General features: G+C 36.7%; 1 protein-coding gene across 1 annotated transcript in view; it reads right to left on the reverse strand.

The window, feature by feature from the left end:
* Sugct (succinyl-CoA:glutarate-CoA transferase) overlaps window positions 1-20316 on the reverse strand; it is an 808498-nt gene that overhangs the window by 268307 nt on the left and 519875 nt on the right. The gene's annotated exons all lie outside the window — the stretch shown is intronic.

Consider the following 20316-nt stretch of genomic DNA (forward strand, 5'->3'; position numbering starts at 1 on the left):
AATAATAGAACTACATGTCTCAACTAATATAAACCACTTTGGGAAGTACCTGACATAGTGCATAGACAAAAGTTAAGAAACCAGGGACATACACAAGAACTTCATATTAGGATCAATATCACAAAGGGGGAAGCTGTGATTAATTAATGGTGTATTAAAAAGGGACTATCAAACAAAAAAAGGGAAGGAAACAAAAAAAGGGAAGACAAATGAAGGATCATTTTGTATCTGTATATACAAAATAGTTAAGATAGATATACAGCTACTTTCTCTTAATTCAATGAGAAAAAAGATTTGTACTAACAGTGTTTGGATGAGATATCGTGTCTGCATCTTGTACTATGAATAAGCACTATGAAGACAAAAATATGCAATGTATTAATTATTGAAACTGTCCTACTAATCAGTTTTGAAACTGTCTCCTTGCTATTTGTTTCTCAATAAAATTATTTTTTTAAAAAAGGGACTATTGAGGTTTCTAGTGGCAGATTAAGGCAACATAAATTAATAAAGCATTCACAATTAAAAATGACCAGGAAGCATCTGTAGAATGTGTTTAAAGCAGAAGCTCCAGATATAGGCTCACATACCCAAACATCAGTTTTACTTCACTTGAAAACACATGCCCCAACTTAGGGAAGTTCCTTACCTTTCCAGGGTCACTTTTAGCACCTATAAAATGAGAATAAAGATACCTGCCTTTATGGGGTTGCAGAATGGGGGTATTCATCTTTGTCTTATACAGTAAGGTGGTTTAGGAGAGATAAAATATTTTAGGTACTTAGAAAATATTTTGGCAGACACTCAGAAAGGTTAGCTTCTCATGGTAGCAGCATTATTACTATTGCTACTAATGCCTCTTATGCCTCTCTACCTCATCAGTCAATCTATCTGTGATCCTTTTTCTCCCAAAGGCTTACTGTCTCAAGAAATGTGAGCACACATGTGACACAGCAATAGCCTTTGACTTAAAACCGCATGCTCCACAAAGATGTAATGACTCTGTTTTCCAGAACTGGTGAACAAGCATACAGAATATTCTGTTTCTTTCAATCACAGCCCACCATCACTAATCTAAAAATGTAAGACCTCCTATGGTGTTCCTTTTAATAAATCATCACTGACGAGTGTGATGCAGCACAGGAATATAAATGGCATTTTAAAGAAAATTAAATGTCTGGGCTGGGGAGATAGCTCAGTGGCATAAGCGCCTGACTGGCAAATGTAAGATTCTGAGTTCTATCCCCAGTACTGCATAAGGAAGGAAGGAAGGAAGGAAGGAAGGAAGGAAGGAAGGAAGGAAGGAAGGAAGAAAGAAAGAAAGAAAGAAAGAAAGAAAGAAAGAAAGAAAGAAAGAAAGAAAGAAAGAAAGAAAACAAACTAAACTTGCTGATAAGGTAGATAAATCTACTTTCCATTAAACAAAGGAATGCCTGATTATTTAGGGGTTCACTAGTAAATAATAAACTTTTCAGTCTCAATGTTCAAAAGGAATTATACTGCAAAGGATATGGTGATTCTAGAGTTTTATTACCAGATCTGATGTATCCTGACTACAAAACTGTGTGAGACAGCCAGAAAATGCACACAAATATGCAAGAAGGTGGTCACTCATAATGTCAACAACAGCCACTGTGAGCTTTGCACCCCTACCGGGCATGCTCAGGAAACATACCTAAAACACGTGTCCTTCTCCAAATTCTGCTTCTTTGCCAGCCTCCCCACACTTGGGATCTGATCAGAGGAAGAGTGCTCACCCAGACAGAAACTCTGGCATGCAGTCAGTTGAAAAGAGAATCATCATAATTAATCTTAGACCTGACAATATCAAAATTGGTGAAATTTGAACTCATAAGCACAACTAAAATCTGCTTTGCCTAGAGAGAAACCGCCACATGACAAGATGTCAAAAATCAGAATTATTGCTCAAACCAGCACTCTGAGGCCATGGGTAATCCAGAATCACTAGAATTTATTGGTCTTTTCCAGAATACTCCATTCTGAATGCTGAATTTGGGCAATTCCAACACAAATGTAACTTCCAGGGGGTAGATGACATATAATTTGGCTTTTGCCTTTCTTGTCCATCAAATCAAAGCTCTAAGGTCCAGCCAAATAGCTTGGCAGATTAAAGCACCTACAAGCAGGTGAAGGGACTGGGGTTCAATCCCAGGGCCTGCCATGCCGGCCCACCCCTGGGGCATGCTGGGATGGCAATTGAGACTTGTGTGGTGGCATGCACCTGTAATCCCAGCTCTTGGCAGGCTGTACACAGGCAGATCATTACGAATCCGATCTAGTAGTGAGACTATGAACACCCTGTAGATCTTTCCCTAAAAATACAAAAAACAAACAAACAAACAAAAAAGTCAAAGATGTAACCCAAATGGGAACTAGAACTGTTTAGGAAAGATTTTCCTGGAGTTTTCCTTATGTATTCATTAGTCATGTCTACTCAGTGAAGTTTATGAGGTCACTAATATATAATAAAATACAAGACAAATTTAAAAAATTGAGACCAAGAAAAAATAGAATTCAACGTATCAGAAGATCTTGGTGTAGCTTCCTGGTGGCTGAATGAAGAAGAAAAGAGGTCTCTAGGAGTGACATGAACGGTATTACAATCATATAACCAAATCTAAACGACTGTTCAGAAACAGCATGTGAATATATTCCAGTGAATGTATATCTACTTAAGACCCACAGAGTGACGCTGCATAAATACCTCCTTCACACATGGCTCATCTAAAACGACATCCCGCTACCCTTCCACTAAGTCAACTAAACTCTCCAGAAGGAATGTCCCTGCAGACTACATTGTAGCTTCACAAATATGATCATTGTTTCAGTTGTAAGCTAAAGAAATGAATAATTGCCAAAAATGCTCTTTAGAGTGCCAATAATACATTCCTATTTTTTTCTTTAAAGATAACAAAATAACCAAATGATTTGAAACACAGATTTATTGAGAATGCAGAACAAGATCAGTGTCGGTTCTCATTTGTACATCCAGTGTATTAGGCACAGAAAAAGCTTCCTGAACGTATGCTGGATAGAATTAGGCCCAATTCTTCACATATCAGATATATAGTCACAATCTACATTTGTTATTTTTATGTTAATTATTAAGGGTTTTAAATACAATTTCATGAGTACTCATATATAAATGAAAGTTAAAACATAAAAGAATAAAAGGATGTGGAAGAATAAAAGGATAATAATATTTCCACAAAAAAGAAGAAGAGAAAGATTTGTCATATAGGAAGAAACTATCTTGTATCCATCTGATCTTTGATCTTCGTATCACCTAATCTAATATGAACAATAACCCTACCATGCAGACACTATCAATATCATTATTTTACAGATGGTGAAACCAGGGTTGAAAGAGGATAAACCCTGTACTGCTGTACTCAAGACCACAAAGGAAGAAGAGAATATGAGCATATGCAGATATATTCAACTGCACAACTTGCATGATTCTTAGGATGCCACAAAAGAACTTCCACATAGCAAGGCATATCACATTAGGCCCATTTTCTAAGTGAGGAAACCAAAACTCTAGAAGTTCAAACTGGTTTCCTAGTGTATACTAGAGCCAGAAAAGAACTCACACCTTTTCTTTCACCTAATAGTTGGCTTGCTCTACAGAGTACAACTTGCAGTACTGGTTTCATTGATAGAGTGTGTGTGACATTCTGAAGACAGAGCTTAAGTTAATAAATAACAACAATGTGTTTTCCTTGTTTTCTTTACCCTTTTGGCTTATTTGTAGAATAGACATTGTAAGTTTATTTGTGAATTTGACTATTCTCTAAAAGTACAAAGGGATACAATTGAGATAAACTAAAAACATAATAAATGGACTAAAAATATACCATTTTCACAAGGGAAACCACAATTTTCTAAGTTGCATTCCCTAGAGCTAGAGAATATACTCCTAATGAGCTTTGAGTAATCACATAAATTGAAAACCTAACCTTGTAATGCCTGATAGTGATCTAAACTACTTAGCTATGTTTTGTATTATACCACAAAACAGTGGTTTGTTCATGAAATGTAACAAAATATCGTGTGTTACTCATACTTTGGCCTTAGGCTTACATGTGTTGAAACCATAATCCCCAACGTATTTCAGAGTATGTTTGGACAACCAATGTTACTCGATGAAAATGATCCAAAAGGAAAACCCTATTCTATTAAAAACACAAATTGCTAAGAGTTAAATGTTTTAAGTATTGCCTAGAGTGTATAAAGAAGACTTAAAATACAGTGTTCATTTTTCCCACCTAAGAAAATAAAAAGGAACATTCAGAAACCATACAGGAAAATTGTAAATTAACTCTATCCTGATCTACTTCATACATGTTGCATTATGTAATGTGGAGGAAATAAGATCCTATTTTCCAACAAAGGGCTGTTTGATACCAAGAGCATCAGATTCAGAGAAAAGGGTGCTGCCCTGATTACTAAATTAGGAATGGTCTCCAGAGGAATGTACAGTATCAAGGATTAATATCAAAAGTCACATGTTGGAGGTTCTCAAATCAAAATATCTAAAATTTACCCTGGTAATGCTTACATGCATTATGTGGGCCATACATTCTCCAAGAACAGTGCTGTGGTAGGTAAAAATGGGAGCTGCAAGATGAGGCACAAACCACACTTGCATGCCCGTTCTGTAATTCAGTAAGTCTATGACCTCAGGACAATCACTTTGCCTCTCAAGGCCCTAATTTGCTCACATTTAAAATGAAAAATAATACTTCCCTCACAGGGTTTGTGAGAATTAAAATGAAATGGCATATATAAAATGCTTAGCAACTTTCTTGACACTTAACAAGCACTCAACAACTTTTAGCTACTGTGATTATCAATGTTACTATTATTATGAATACTATGTGTATTGCTAGGGCCTAACATGTGCCTGCAATATCAAAGTCTTGATAAAGGTTCACTAAATGAACTGAACTTGGAATTTAATAGCTAGACATCTTGCACTATTACATTTAATTATAAAGCAAACATTTAAAGTATCATTAACTAATCTCTGGACAGTATTGAGTTGATGATCAAAAAAGACTAGGAAATTCTAGGTTAAACAAAATCAATATTTTACTTCCTGTAGATCTTCTCAGAACCTTTCAGGGACAGTGTGAATGATGATTCTCAAAAAAAGGCATAAAAGTAGCCCTTCAAGTGTTTCTTAAATTACTGCACAGTTTCTTAATCTTAATTCTTAAAAACACGAGATTTTACAGCATGATCTCTAAACCCATCCCTCCTTATTAAAAGGTCAGCATTCTAGGCGCTTTTCAGAGCTAGTCTTGCATATTAATACAAATAAAAGGAAATGTTTATGTTCCTCAAGATTAAAAGAAATTAAACATTTTTCCATGTTCTTTGTCCAAAGCCCACCCAAAATGAACTCAATCTTTGACACATTATCATGTGTATAACTTAACCCTTTTGCCTATGTAACTTATAGGATCAAGTTCATCTAAAGTTTATTTTTAAGTCACTTTTTCCTTAATATGACTTGTTGAGACCATTAAACTAAAAAATGACATTAAATAGAAGATGGCTTTAAATAAAAGCTGCTGAAGTTGGCAGGCTCCATGATAATAACTTGAACACGTAAAGTTTAGGAGTAAGTCTTTTTTAGAAAAATGTCATTTCAGTGGACTGCTCATTGGGACATAAGATGAACTCCTTTTGCCTCTAGCCCCTTCTCTGCTCAGTCACTCTTCCCAGATGCTCTCCCATGCCTCAGACTCTGTGCTGGCAGACCTCAAACCTTCCCATTCAACCGTTTCCTCTTCTGAGCTTCACACCTTTATCTCCATCTGCTTAGTATCTTTACATGCATTCACATCAAGTACAGAATGCCCAAAGTGAAAATCCTGGAGACACCAACCCTTTTTCTATTCATCTAGATGTCACTATCTTTTTATTTCAAGCCTTCCCTCATTCTGCCTTCTTCCACATCCTCTGCATCCAACCACTTGCCACTTCTTGAAAAATTTTCCAGTTCTTTCTTTTCCCAGAGTCTCTACCTCATTTCTCTTCTTTTGCTTCTTCTTTTTGATTTAACAGAGGCTAAATAACTTCCTGTTGGTGCTTAGATACACCCCCCTCATCCATCCTTGCTGCCTTCCTGACAGATATTACTAAAGCCAAAAGCAGTCATCACTCTACAGATACTCTCCTTCCATGACTTTCATTCTTTGATTGGACACAATCTGATCTGTTCAGCATACTGAAAAGCAAGGCCTTTTGCTTCTAGCTCTAACCAATCATTCTAACCTCAATCTCACCATGTTCTACTTCTTGGCTTCCAGCCTCTAAAATGACCCTAGCCTTTTCTCAGTCATCTACCACCTGCCATGTTCCAACTTGCCCAAATGGCAGATACAAGCATATTTCAATAGCTACTCCTTACCACCTGACAAAGCATATCTTAATGTTTGCCTCTTCATGGTGCTGTTATTACCACTACTTGGCTGTCCCACCCCAACAATTCATCCTTTCCTTTATTTATGCCATTCTATGTTGCAATTCTTGGAGACCGAGCTCTTAACATCTAGGTAATCCTCCATCCCAATCTCTTAGGACTCTTCGCAAAACACAATGCCTGTGTATAGTAGGTGCCCAGGAATGTCTGAAAATAAAGAAATAAAAGGGGCTAGAAATGCAATTCCGTGGTAAAGTAACTTTCCCTACATGTGCTTGGCCCTGGATTCAAAACCCCACGTTTCAAAAATAAGCAAACAAACATAGGAAATTCAAATAAAACTTAAGCCATGAAATTAAAATATTTATTTTAGAAAAATCTATATGAAATATAAGTAAAATATATATATACATGTACCAAATCTACTACTACCCAAGCAGTGTGGGATGTGTTGAATGGAATGATGAACAAGTAGGCAATTCTTCTTGTGATTCCAATTACTCCCAAAGGTAGGACAGGCTCATTGGTCCAGCATGCCATGGAGCTGAACGTCATTGGAACAAGTCTGAAACCACCTTCCACACCGTGAGGACGTGTGGCTGGAAGTTGGCGGGACAAAATATAAAATGAGTTCTTTTTTGCACCTTCAAATTTGATTTTAAATTTCCCTAAACAATTCAAGCCTGCATTTTCACAACCATCCTTACACTCCCTGTCAAAGCAACACTTACAAAGAAATCTGCCATTAGCAAAACCTCCATGGATTAGGTGCTTCTGGACGGCCGCATCATGACACTGTCCAGCAGAGGGCGCACAGCCCCCAATCCCACACAACCCAGGTCAGTGCCTGGCAGGACCTGGTGAAGCTGGTCAACAAAGCCCAACCCCTGAATCCGGGTCAGGGCTCTGACCCCCTGTCCTAGCCTGCTCCCTGGCACGCTGTTCTGTTTTTTTCTCTCACAGTGAAATGGCAGTGAGCTTCCAGATCTCAGGCACACACGCTTTGAAGCAAAAGGACAGAGGGCAAAGGTGAGACTGTTCACTTAAGAAAGAGTATAATAATTTCTTGGAAAAGGAAATTTAACTCACTTCAAGTTGGTATTACAGCTACACAAACGGATCCCAAGCTGGTTACATCATAGTTTGTGATTCTCTTCCCTCCTGAGTTAACAAGGCAACACAGAGGGGGAAATTTTCAATAATTGAAACATAATGGTTTTCCACTTTTTTTTTTTTTTTTTTTTTTTTGTATTTTTTAGGGAAGGGTCTACAGAGTGTTCAGGGTCTCACTACTAGATCAGACTCGTAGTGATCTGCCTGTTTACAGCCTCCCAAGAGCTGGGATTACAGGCGCCAGCCACCACGCCCAGTCTCAATTGCCTTCTCAGTGTGCCCCCGGGGGTGGGATTGGCACAGCAGGCCCAGGGATTGAACCCCTGACCCCTGCACTTGCTTGCAGGTGCTTTAATCCACTGAGCTGTTTGGCCAGCCAGGTTTTCTACTATTAATGATTTGGTTTATTTGTTTATTTATTTATTTATTTATTTATTTTAGAGATTTATAGTGCCTTTATTTATTTATTCATTTTTGGTACCATGGATCAAACTCAAGACCTTGTGCTTGCCAGGCAGGCATTTATGCTGCTGAGCTATCTCCCCAACCCAATGATTTGGTTTAGAGATAGATAAATTCATGTAAATACATTATTTGTGTTTCATGAGGGTGTCTAGGAAAAAGAGGAAAAACATGATGTCTTTCTCATGCTATAGGCAGGTGTTCTACAGCCAGATTTAGGAGTAAATGTCATGGATCTAAAAAGCAAGAACAAAAAACCTGATTTGAATAAAACTTGAGCAACTTTACTCCTGCCTCACCTATTTTTTAAGAAATATAAAGGAAAACCACATTCCTTTATAGTAAAGTTTCTGCTTTTTCTATTAACTCCCAAACCAAGAGATAGCAAAGGTCTCTGAGAAGTCTGCATGGATTTCACTTCCACAGTGAAATGCCTCCCTTCTGTCTCATGTAGGGTCTGGAAGCAGGATTGGCAATGACTGCTGGACAGTGTCCACACCTTGGGGTTGCTGGAGTGCAAAGCAGGGCAGGAGCAATGCAAGATGCAGCTTTGGTGTCTAGTGTAAACAGTGCTAAAGGTAAGATCTGCATCTTGCAGCCAGAAGAAGCCACAGGAATTTTAAGCAATGACATGAGTGGAACTGCACGTTGGGAAGATCATTCAAGAAACAGAAGCTAGCGAGCCAAGCTTACACAAATCAAGTATGAAATGTCAGTGAAACTTCAGGCTAAGTATGGGACAGTAAAGCAAGTTCATTTGAAAAACAGAAAATACCAAATAAAAGTAAGGAGTTTCTTCCATTTCTAGTCTTCTTACCACTTACCTTACCTTAGACCCAGATTTCTATACCCATAAAACATAGAACCATCTAAGTCCAGAATAAAATCTCCAGTGACTTGGCCCTACATTATGTAGGAACTTAATTTTATAACAACAAAAATACCTTAGGGAGCAAGGTTTTAATCTATTCTACTAGACTCTAGTAGTTAATATATTGTACTATCCTCAACTGGGAAGTCTTAGATCAATAAACTGCAACATCTTGTCTTAAAAAATTCTTAGACTAGTTCAAACAAGTTGAGAGGAAAACATCATTTTTGATCATTTTTTGTTATCTTGGACAAATAATACTATTGAAAGCAAATACCATTATTATGCATTTGTAATGTATATTCTTATATATCTGTCATTTTATGTTTCAATACCCAACTTTCCAAGCATACACATACAGTTTGAATTTTGGAAAATCAAATTTAAGCAACATTTTTTCTATATTCTTAGGTTATAACTCTTTGAAAAATAGAATTGGAATAGTCTTCTTAAAACTTCAACACCAAATTAGAGAATAACTGTAAATGAAAAATTACCTAATTCTTCCTGGAAACCAATTTCCCCAGAGCTTGGTGAGAATCATGTTCCCTCTGGACCTATTAATGCTTAAAATAACTTCATTCTAAAATACTGTCATCCTTGCAGGTTTGAAAAGTGTTTGGGACATTCTCACCATTTCTAGAAGAAAATCCTATGAGCATCATCCTGTTAAAGAATGCTGAAGGTCCTGCAAATAATGTTGGATGAAAGCCTAATCCTTGCAAGGGAGAGATAAAGCAGGTAGACACAATTAAGAGTGGTTGATGAAAACAATGGAAGAGCCCATAAGAGAAGTAAACACTTTGGTTTAATTTTCTGTTGCTACAATGAAATACTTGAGGTGGAATGATTTTTTTAAAGAAAAGAGATTTACTTAACTCACAGTTTGAGGACTGAAAACCCAAACCCAATAGTGCTAGCTCACATGGGAGACCACCACCTGCATCACAACGTAACATCTGGCCTCATGGAAGGACTGCATGTAAGCAGAAGGGAGAACATGGAGAGATTGGATGCTCAGCCAGAGAGGAAGGTCCGGTTTGATCTTTTCTGAAAACTCTTTCAAGAGAACTAACCCAAGTCCCAAAAGAAGTGCATCAGTTCGTTCCACAGGCAGCACCCTAAGTGACCTGATTACTTCCTACTGGACCCACCTGCTAAAGGTTTCATTCCATCTTCCTATATTAGCACGCTGAGGACAAGTAAGTTCTCAGACATGAACCCCTGGGGGACACACTCAAACCACATACAAACTATGGCATACTCCCAAAAGGTTCTCACAAGAACACCACAATTTTCTACATCTCAGTAAACCGCAAATTCTTGAATTGGTTGGCTTGTTCTCTATGGTTTGAGTAAATCTATAGCTATAGTCTAAGTGGACCTACAATCTGATCCTACATCATAGTAGCCAAGATTGAGAGAGGAGGAGGAACTAACTTCACTTAGCAAATTTGAGCTGAGAATATGTAAGGTAAAAACCCATATTTAAAATCCTAACATTATAATATTAAAAGGTTCCAAAACAAGATGCAAATACATTAATTTGGGTGTAAAACTGAAATAGTATATCTACATAAGGTTAATGTACTTTTGACTAGAAATTGGGTGGGTGCTTCAAAGTAAAATCAGCCTCCCCAGTGCTGGGATTATAGGCATGCACCACCAAACCCATTCTCGGTCACTGACTCAGTGTCCTCAGGGGTGGGGCTAATGCAGCATGTGATCGTTTGACCACCAGGGAGTCAAACCCTGGTACCTGTGAATGCCTAAACAGGAGAGTCCAATGATCTATCTCACTGGCCCTAACATGGATTTTTAAAAATAGATTAATTATAAAAGATTATTATTTATTTATTTGGTACAGAGTCTCACTACACAATTTAGACTCATAGAGATCTTCTACCTCAGCCTCCCCAGCAGTGAGATTATAGGTGTGCACCACCACATCCGGTCTCAGAGCCAGCACGGTGTTTCTGGGATTCTGGTGTTGGCATGGCATGCGGTCCTCAGGATTGAACTCGAGTCCTTGCACGTGCCAGGGAGGTGCTTAGACTGCCAAGCTATCTCCCCAGACCATCATCCTGGATTTTTAGATATACTTTGAATTTGGCCACTTGAGGTTTAGATCTGACTTTGTGTCATATTTTCAAGACTTGGCCTTTCTGCAGCAAAGCTGTAGTCATCAAATATTAGAAAGGAGAAGAGTGAAGTTACTATGATACTCTGTGTTGTGGAATTTCATGTTAATGAGCCACACCATTAGGCCAAGATATTTTGTGGTTCTTGTAATTATTTGTGCAACAAATTCAAAACCTTTGGAAAATGCTTCTAAGTAATAGTATTTTATCACACAGAAATCCTCTAGCACACATGGATTTGTGGCAAGGACAAATGTGCTCAATGGTTACAGTCCAAAGGGAATGTAGCATTCACAGGTCAAAGATGTCTCCCCTGGCTAATCAAATGAGCTAGGAGCTTCAGGTAAATGGAATCAGATAGAAGATAAACTGAATTAATGACAAATTGTTACTTTAGATGTGCACTTTATTTTTACATCAAGATGAAACTACTACAAATTCTTCCCTTATTTAGCTATTATACTGGAAATTGTATAACTAAGGAAATTTCTCTTTTTAATCTACGTGCAGGATCCTATGAATGGTTCAGATATACTGTCTTCCTACTATCACAGGTAGCTCTGAATTTCATTCAAGTGTGAGACCTAAAAAATACATTTTTCCCCTTTCCTTTTAGAGCTGACACTGGAGTCACAGCACTCCATATTACATTACAATGATAGTGATAAACTACATATTTTGACTAAAAAATATTGAAACAAGGTTTGAAACATAAGTACCTTTAAAAGTATTTGAAATCTACTGCTTTCAAAATAATAGACAAAAACAAGCTATCTAATTATCTCTCGTTAGAAAGATTTGAGTTACATTAGAGCACCATCTTCACTCTATGGGCATATCTACTTACTTCCCTTACATGCAGAGAATATTTGCCCATTTGAATCTATTCCACATTTGTCTCACTTTACATTCTCCAGAAATTCTGATTGTATATGTCTCCTTGACCAAGACAAGAAAAATTTGTTTATTTCTATTTTTTTAATTTCTACTTTTTCTCAAAAGCTATTTAAGGTTTCAATTTTAGACTCATATAGGAAGTCAGGTAGTACACCTCCTGTATCTCCCACCAAAGAAAAATAAACAGGACCTGTTATAACTTTGTCCTCTAAACATATATGAAAGCCCTGGAGATTGAGCAGATGCCCAGAGGTACTTTCACGAATCTTGCCCCATTTACAAAATACCTGGCATGACATGCTACAAGAGTGCTAACAGTCCTGATAACCTGTTCTTCTAGCAATAGTGAAGTGTGAGATGCTAATGAGAGGCTCTCACAGTCCTTCCCCACCAGGTTAAAAGAATACTTGCAACTTAAATGTGCAAGGGTCCAGCTGAAGTCTAAATTGGGATTTACATTCCCTTTTGAGTGAATGGGGAAGAACTCTGGTCCTTAGTCTTTAACTATCGGGCTTGTTTGTTTTAGAACAAGTTTCTGAAAAGGGTAATAAGATATTTTTGTAAAAATATTCAGGAAGAATTCTGACCACAGTACAGACTGTTTTCTACCTCAGATATGGGTCCCATTACCCATCCTGTAGAGAGAACTACAGGGAAAGTTGACAGGAACAAGGAATATTGTTCTAGGGCTCAACAGACCAAGCAGACCAGCAAAGAGAAAAAGAGGCATCCTCCTCATGTGTGCAGAACCCAATGTAACATCTCCATCATGAGAAATTCAGGGACTGGAAAGAGCACTTGGTACCAGCTCTTTGAGTGCAGACCCCACATTCATATAGTGGGTCCTGAGAACCACTGGAGGAACTGCCCTTAACTGATTCCTGGATTTGGACCCACCAAGGGGAGTTAGAATGGGAAAAATAAGAAAGAACTGCTTAAAAGCCAAGCTAGAGGTCTGGAATTACACCAGCAATAAGAGATAATGTTACTATTTATTATGTATTATCCACAAACTGGTGAGCCCAAGAGGAACTGGTTTAGAGATCAAAAGAAATGGAGTTTTAGGTTTGAATTTTAAACAAGAAAATCTGATAGATAATTTGGGGGGAAGAGAAGAAGGGTTATAATCAATAAGGCTACTTATATTACCAAGAATCATGCTCACACAGGAAATCTCATAAAATGAATCCATCCTCAGGAAGACTGAACAGCGTTCTGAGGGTGCCTAAGTTAATGTGACCCCCCAAAGCAAAGGCAAGTAAGCCACTACAATTTACTGTAAAAAGCCTGGCTATCATCTACCCTCCCACGCTTCATTTCCTCAGCTTTAAATAAAGACATTCCTTACCCCCCAATTTATAGCCAACAATCTAATTTCCTAATTAATGAGATTGTACAAGCTACCCACAAACTTTTCAGAAAAACGCCCCCAAGCCTGTGGTATCCTGAGGCGTGGAAAACAATGGGTAGGCAGCAAATATCAAGGCTTCTGAGGCTTCCCTTAAAGAGTAAGGGTAAGGTTCAACCTTCCTCTCTTTCACTCTCATCTGACCCTAAAGCAGACCTGCTTCCTACAGCATCTGAAATGTAGAATAGAAACAAAGGACAGAACTTTATTTAAAAGGAAGTACAATGGAAGGTAAGCCACACTGAGATTTCTTCTACAATGCCAGTTCTAAAGTCACCATCATGTTTAGAATTGTGAATAACAGAAATGAAGGTAACTTTGGAGCTGAGGAGATGATCTTTCTCAAAATCATTATTCCTTTGTCTTGAAGGTCCAGTATGATCCTTCTCTCCAACCTACTTAGAACTCTCCAAATTCTAAGAGTCATGTGTCACACGTGAGAAGCAATTCACATCCTCTACAAAGATGTTGCATTTAGGATGGTGGCTGTCACTCACTGGTCAAAGTTACCATCTCATGTTACCTTCTTTACTACCTTTCTTCTGAAATAATATTCCACATAGCTTCACTCCCCAGGAAAACTCATTTTCCATCTGACCCTATTTTGCTCTACCCCATCTGTGATCACTATTCCCTAAGCACATTCAAATCTAGATGAACAATCCCTCTTCCTGTAGTTCCTTTCTCTAATTTTCCACTAAAAAAAAAAAAAAAAAAAAACACCATCATGTTCTTAGAAGCCCAAATCAATTATCCTATATGTGAACCTTCCACCTTTCACCTTTCAGAAGAGCTTCTTTCTCTGTCATAATGGCATGGTAGGTTAACATACTTGAATTGATTGTGTATGTGTATGTCTGTCTGACTAAGCAAGGTTCAAACCATTCTCTTATATTCTTTTATGGTGTCCAAGACTATTAGAATCTGTTTGGTGACTCATGGCTCTAACTGGAATCTACTGACAGTATGACCAAAGGGACCATGGGTAGCATCATGACCTATTGCATGGGAGATAGATGGTTCCAATATATATCTATGATTGTAGCTATGGTTCAGCTGACTTTCCCCAGTGTGGACAGAATGAAGGATGAAGAATTTAAAGAGCTGATATCTTGGTATGTAGTACTACTTAGACATAGACAGAGATCTAAATCTGTTGGTATATGAGAATGCTAATGAGCAAGAACTCCTTTGTGCTAATCCATGCATACACTATGGGACATGGATAAAAGAAAAAGCAATGCTGGATTGAGTCATTTTAGTCATTTTGTGATCTTTTTTGATACCATAAAATCATTTTTTTACAAATTTATGGAGAGAGCAGATGATTATTCCAGAGGCCTCCAAAGATTAGCTGGAAATATAAATGTTACCCATATGAGTCAAGATAGGTTAAATTATCCTAAGTAATGACAATTCCTAAAATATGCTAAAATAACAATAATTTCAAATTGCACTGACTTAAAACAGCAAAAGTTCCCCTGGACTTGGTGCAAGCCTACAATCCAAGCACTCTAGGAGGATAAGACAGGAAGATTTGAAGTCTGAGTAAAGCCTAGTCAACTTGGTGACTTAGTGAGATACTGTCTCAAATATATGAGTGAATGAATGAATGAATGAATGAATGAATGAATGAATGGAGATGCAGCTCAGTGAGAGGCCCTGGGTGAAATTCCCAGAACAAAGAAAAAATGTTCATTTCTCTTCCACACTGATAATAGTAGTAGACTCAGGGGTCTTTTAATCACTGAAGGACCCAGGCTGATAGGAAAGACACTACAGCAAGCATTTATAAGTCCATTACACCAGAGCTTGAGAGCACTGTAGAGGCTCAGACTGGACAGTAAGTGCTGACCTAGAAATGACATGCACCCTCTGTTCCCAGCACTGTGGCCAGATCTAGCCACATGGTCTCATCCCACTATGAGAAAGCCAGGAAGTACAACCCTATCATGTTGCCAGGAGTCGAAAGCTGGAAATATTTGGTAAACAGCACTGATGACTACCACATGACCTTACTTAGACCCCACGTTTACAAAGCAGATCACACTTGTGACAACAAATTGAACTGTACTTTATTGACCTAGGTTTTTGTGTTCACTTAAATAAATGAAATGTAGATTGTTGGTAGACATTATGAGAGTATATTCTGAAAGATTCTAGGAAAAAAAACTTCTCTGAACATTAAGTTGTAAAACTGAACAATTACATCTCCAAAGCTCTGCCTAAGGAAGCCAGGCCAGACCATTATCTCCTTGTTTGATAAACATTATAATAAATTAATTCAATTGTTAAAACCAGACTTTTAAGTGTCAAGGATTTTCTTTTGAGGGAAGTAGATCCTGAAAGAAAACAAAGACTGATTAGAAGAGCAAAACATAGGAGACCTATTTCGTCACCTTTGACCTAACTGCTGTATAACTTTGAAGCTTCCCTTAAAGTGCCTGTGCTCTAAAAGTATTTCTATCCAGAAATGGACAAGATCATTTATTCCACTGCCAGATAATCACTTTGCATCCAGTGGAGAGAGGCTACTGGTTCCACTGATGATGCAGAGATTAAGAGAGAAATGATGTGATGCTTAAGACTTAATACAGAAGTCAAGAAACAAGAAAATATAGAGATACAAAAAGTAAAAGAACCACACCCATAAGAAAGATGATCTCCACCCATCTCCAACTATTAGACCCCCAGAGTGCAATGGAACATATGTTCAGTCATCAGAAGATAAGTAATATCAAACCTATGAAATAGTATGTAGCCCATTTATAGAAGCATGTATTTTTGGATAGCTCATAAGAACTTATAAGGTTCTCCACTGACTTCCTAGATATGCAACTTTGAATAATAAATAATACATTTAGGGAATACAATTTCATGAACAACATATGAAAGTTTATATTGTAGTTTCAATATGTAGCATTACCGAACATGGACTACACATTCAGAAAAGTACATACATTGTTTTTTATCCATGCCTTGTTTGGTCCTTTTGATGTAAGTAGAACCAATATGCTTTCCTATGACATAGTATACACCCATTGCCTACTGTAGCTTCATTTATTTTCTTAGCTATTTTATTAGAATCTGGAAATAAATTACTGAATCATAAAAGACTCTCAAAGCTACAAAGGACATGTGTATAAATGCCATGAAAAGGATAAGAAGGTTTTTATAAATTGAAGTTTATTTTTATTGATAATAATAATAATAAAGTAAGTCACACAGCTCCTAAGTCCTCCCAGATGAGACATCTGCAGGGCTCTCTGATTTGAAAGGAAGCTTAGCTTATAAACATGTCAGCCATATCTTGAAAAAAATGAAGATTTCTTACTAATTTGTCCTCCAACATATCCAAGAGTCTTGTTTTTTTTTTTTTTTGGTGGTACCAAGGATTGAACTCAAGACCCTAAGCTTGCCAGACAAGTGCTTATTCTCCTGAGCTATCTCCCTGGCTCTTGCTATCTTTGAAATGCTGTTGCTTCCAACAAAATGGGACTCTTTCCATCAGCTGTAGGGGGAATAAAGATACAAGGAATTGCTCTTGATGAATACAAACTATTTAATTTACTAAATTTAAGAATATAGGCTACCAGATGATGCTCACAGGTGTAAATTTTGTGATGTTTAAATTTTTGTTTCCACAGACCATTTCCACACTCTGGGTACCACATCTGACCTTTAATGAACTGGACAGCTAAGTAAAGGGGATTGTGAATATGAGAATGGCAGTACTACTCTAACTCTTCCTAACTTTATAGTAAAATGTATTGTAACCTGTGTGTATGTGTGTGTGAGTGTGTGTGTGTGTGTGTGTGTGTAGACACAGAGATAGAGAGAAAGACAGAAAAAACACACACACACACACACACACACACAGATGACAGACAGACAAATGTCTCTAGTACCTCATTGCAGTATATAACTGCCTCATTGCAGTTAAGGGAGTCTGGTCAAAGTTTTACTTTTAAAAATTTCTCAAAAGGAAAGAATAACTGGAAGGAGGGAAAGAAAAAAAGAAGGAAGGCAAAGATAGATAGATAGATAGATAGATAGATAGATAGATAGATAGATAGATAGATAGATAGATATGCACACAAGATAACTATAAATACACACAAGTAAAACAAGATAATTGTACTACTAACTTCTATTAGTTCATTGAAAGGAACAGTTAGTGCTTATATTGTTTGATCAATTTTGCATGCCTATATCTAATAGTCTGAGCAACTACTTTGAAGATAATAATACGCAACCTTATAAAGATTGCTAATTTCCTATCATTTTGAAATTCTGTATCATTTTTCTTTATTTTTCTATTCTTTTTTTTGCCAGAACCAGTGATTGAACTCAGCCCCTTGCACTTGCCAGGCAATTGCTTAATCTACTGAGCTATTTCTCCAACCCCTATTCTAATTTTTTTTTGAAATTTCTCTGTCTATGTTACCGTCTAGTATTCCACCTCCATCGTCATCAGTTGTATTCAACTTGTCAATGAAATGCTCTTAACATTCTACAATGTCTAAGGTTCACTGGCTCTACTACACTCTCCTTTCTGCTCATGCAGTCATAGACTATAATAATATATTACAGCAGAAATTAAGGAGTGTAACACATTTCCTCAGGGCTGCACAGATGGAAAATGGGAGGGTAGAAAGAATCTGGCCTTTGGTGTCATGCATATCCATCATTTGGTAGCATTATGACTTATACCAAATAACTTCACCTTTTCTAAACAGCCCATTTTAAATTGACTATAATAAGAAAGGTAATAGTTTTATCAGTTGTAGCAGATATTTTGTGAGAAAATATATTTTAAAGTACCTGAAATATTATAAGTTTTAAATCTTGGTTTCTCTCTCACAATCTTTTGGTTTATACTAAATACATGGAGAACTTTTTGCTTCTGACATATGATAAAATTCCTTCCCTTGTCATTGTCAATGCCATTGGTGAATCTAAAGTGAAAATAATTCAATAGTGACATGGAAAATGTAGACTGTCTACACTACCAATATGCTAAGAAACTGATACTTAAAAGCTACAGTTCTCATTCAAATCTATTGTCTCATATAAAGTTTATTGTAAAACCGAAAATTTCATTATGTATTGAGAAATCTTCAAGTGAGTCTTCAAAAAGGCTGATGACCTCATATGGTAGTTATTTTTCATTTAAACAAAATGAAAGGAAAATGGGATGTCATATAAAATTTTACCATTCAGATTTAATTAAAATATCTCTTTCTCTTCCACCTCCACCCTCTTTCTTATGCCAATGGCAAATAAACATCAAGTTGAATAAACATTTACTGAGTCTACCCATGTTAAATACAAATGTAACTGTTTTAGATACAAATACCCACATGCACACAAAGATCTTTTAAGAGTTTTTAATTCTTTCCTTATTTTCTGTTGACTCTGTTGTTTATCTATATCTATAGATAGATATATCATAAATATGAGATATATTTAGACCCCAAAATTATAATTTTTTATTTTTGAATATAGCCTGAGTTATAACTAACTATATTACCACCTGCTTTTGTTTTTAAGTCAAGCTACTTGAAACGAGATATCCACTGAGTTAAATTCACCCTTTTGGGTTCATAGTTCTGTGATTTTTTTTTTACAAATGTATAGTCATATAAACTGCAGTTATCAAGATGTAAAACATTTCCAGGGCCTTTTAAAAGGTCTCCTTTATCTCTTTATAATCATTCCCCACCCTTTACTCTCAGCTTCTGGAAACTCATGGTCTCTGTCTCTGTCTCTGTGTCTCTGTCTCCTCTCTCTCTCTCTCCCTCCCTCCCTCCCTCTCTCTTTCTATCTCTCCCTCTCTCTTTTTCTCACTCTCTTGTGTAGCATGATAGCATGTTACACAAATAAAATTATACTTTACATGGCATATTACATCTAGCTTCTTCAGTTCAGCACAATGAGTTTGGGATTCATCTATGTCATCACATATAGCTATAGCTCTCTTCCTTTCCATAGTACTAAGCAATGTTCTGTTGATCAGATGTGTTTCCTTACATGTTTACATACTTACCAGTTAGAGGGCATTTAAGCTATTTTCCTACCTATAAGTCTTCCTGAACATATTAGAGTATGAGACAGAATAGTACAGTGATTACAAGCTCAGATGTTTTTTGCCTTATAGATTTTATTTCAAATCCTAAGTGTTATATTAACTTGTACCTTTAGAAAAATTACTTATATTAATCATAGTATTACTGTGGAAGATAAGATTAGCATATGCCTTGTAGTATCAATAAATGAATGCTACTGTTTTTTCTACTAGTGTATCTCGTTTTCAAACTGATTCACTTCAGGTTTTCAAATTGATTTCAAAACAAAATTTTCAATTCCTTCAAAACTTGTAGTAGACCCTATCCTTAAAATATGCCTTCCTCCCTCTGCTTCCTATCTTTAGCACCCAAGATCATTTCCCCCATGAGGATTTCCCTAACTCAAATTTAGACTTCCCTTTCTGCCTCCCTATAGCATGAATTGTCTAATCTTGTAGCCACTACCCATATGAGGTTTTTTAATTTAAAATTCATTTTAAATTAAAATTTTAAATCCACCTCTGTGGTCACAGTAGCCACATTTCAAGTGCTCAACAGCAAAATATGGCTACTGTCTGCCATATTGGGCAATAAGAATATAAAACAGTTCAATCATCACAGAAATTTCTATTGGATAGCACTTGATCATATTTAAAACTATATATAGATATAGATATAGATATAGATGAATCCCAAACTCATTGTGCTGAACTGAAGAAGCTAGATGTAATATGCTATGTAAAATATATATATATATATATATATATATATATATATTTCCATTTAGAACTTGGTTACAGGATCTGGTCTTATTCTAAGTTTTTCTGTGTTCATAGTTTTATGCTACATAAAAATGAATACTTAACACACATTGACTAAGCTCCTATTTTGTGCAAGACACT

The sequence above is a fragment of the Octodon degus genome, unplaced genomic scaffold (genome assembly GCF_000260255.1).
Source record: "Octodon degus isolate 3935 unplaced genomic scaffold, OctDeg1.0 scaffold00031, whole genome shotgun sequence".
Classification (NCBI taxonomy): domain Eukaryota; kingdom Metazoa; phylum Chordata; class Mammalia; order Rodentia; family Octodontidae; genus Octodon; species Octodon degus.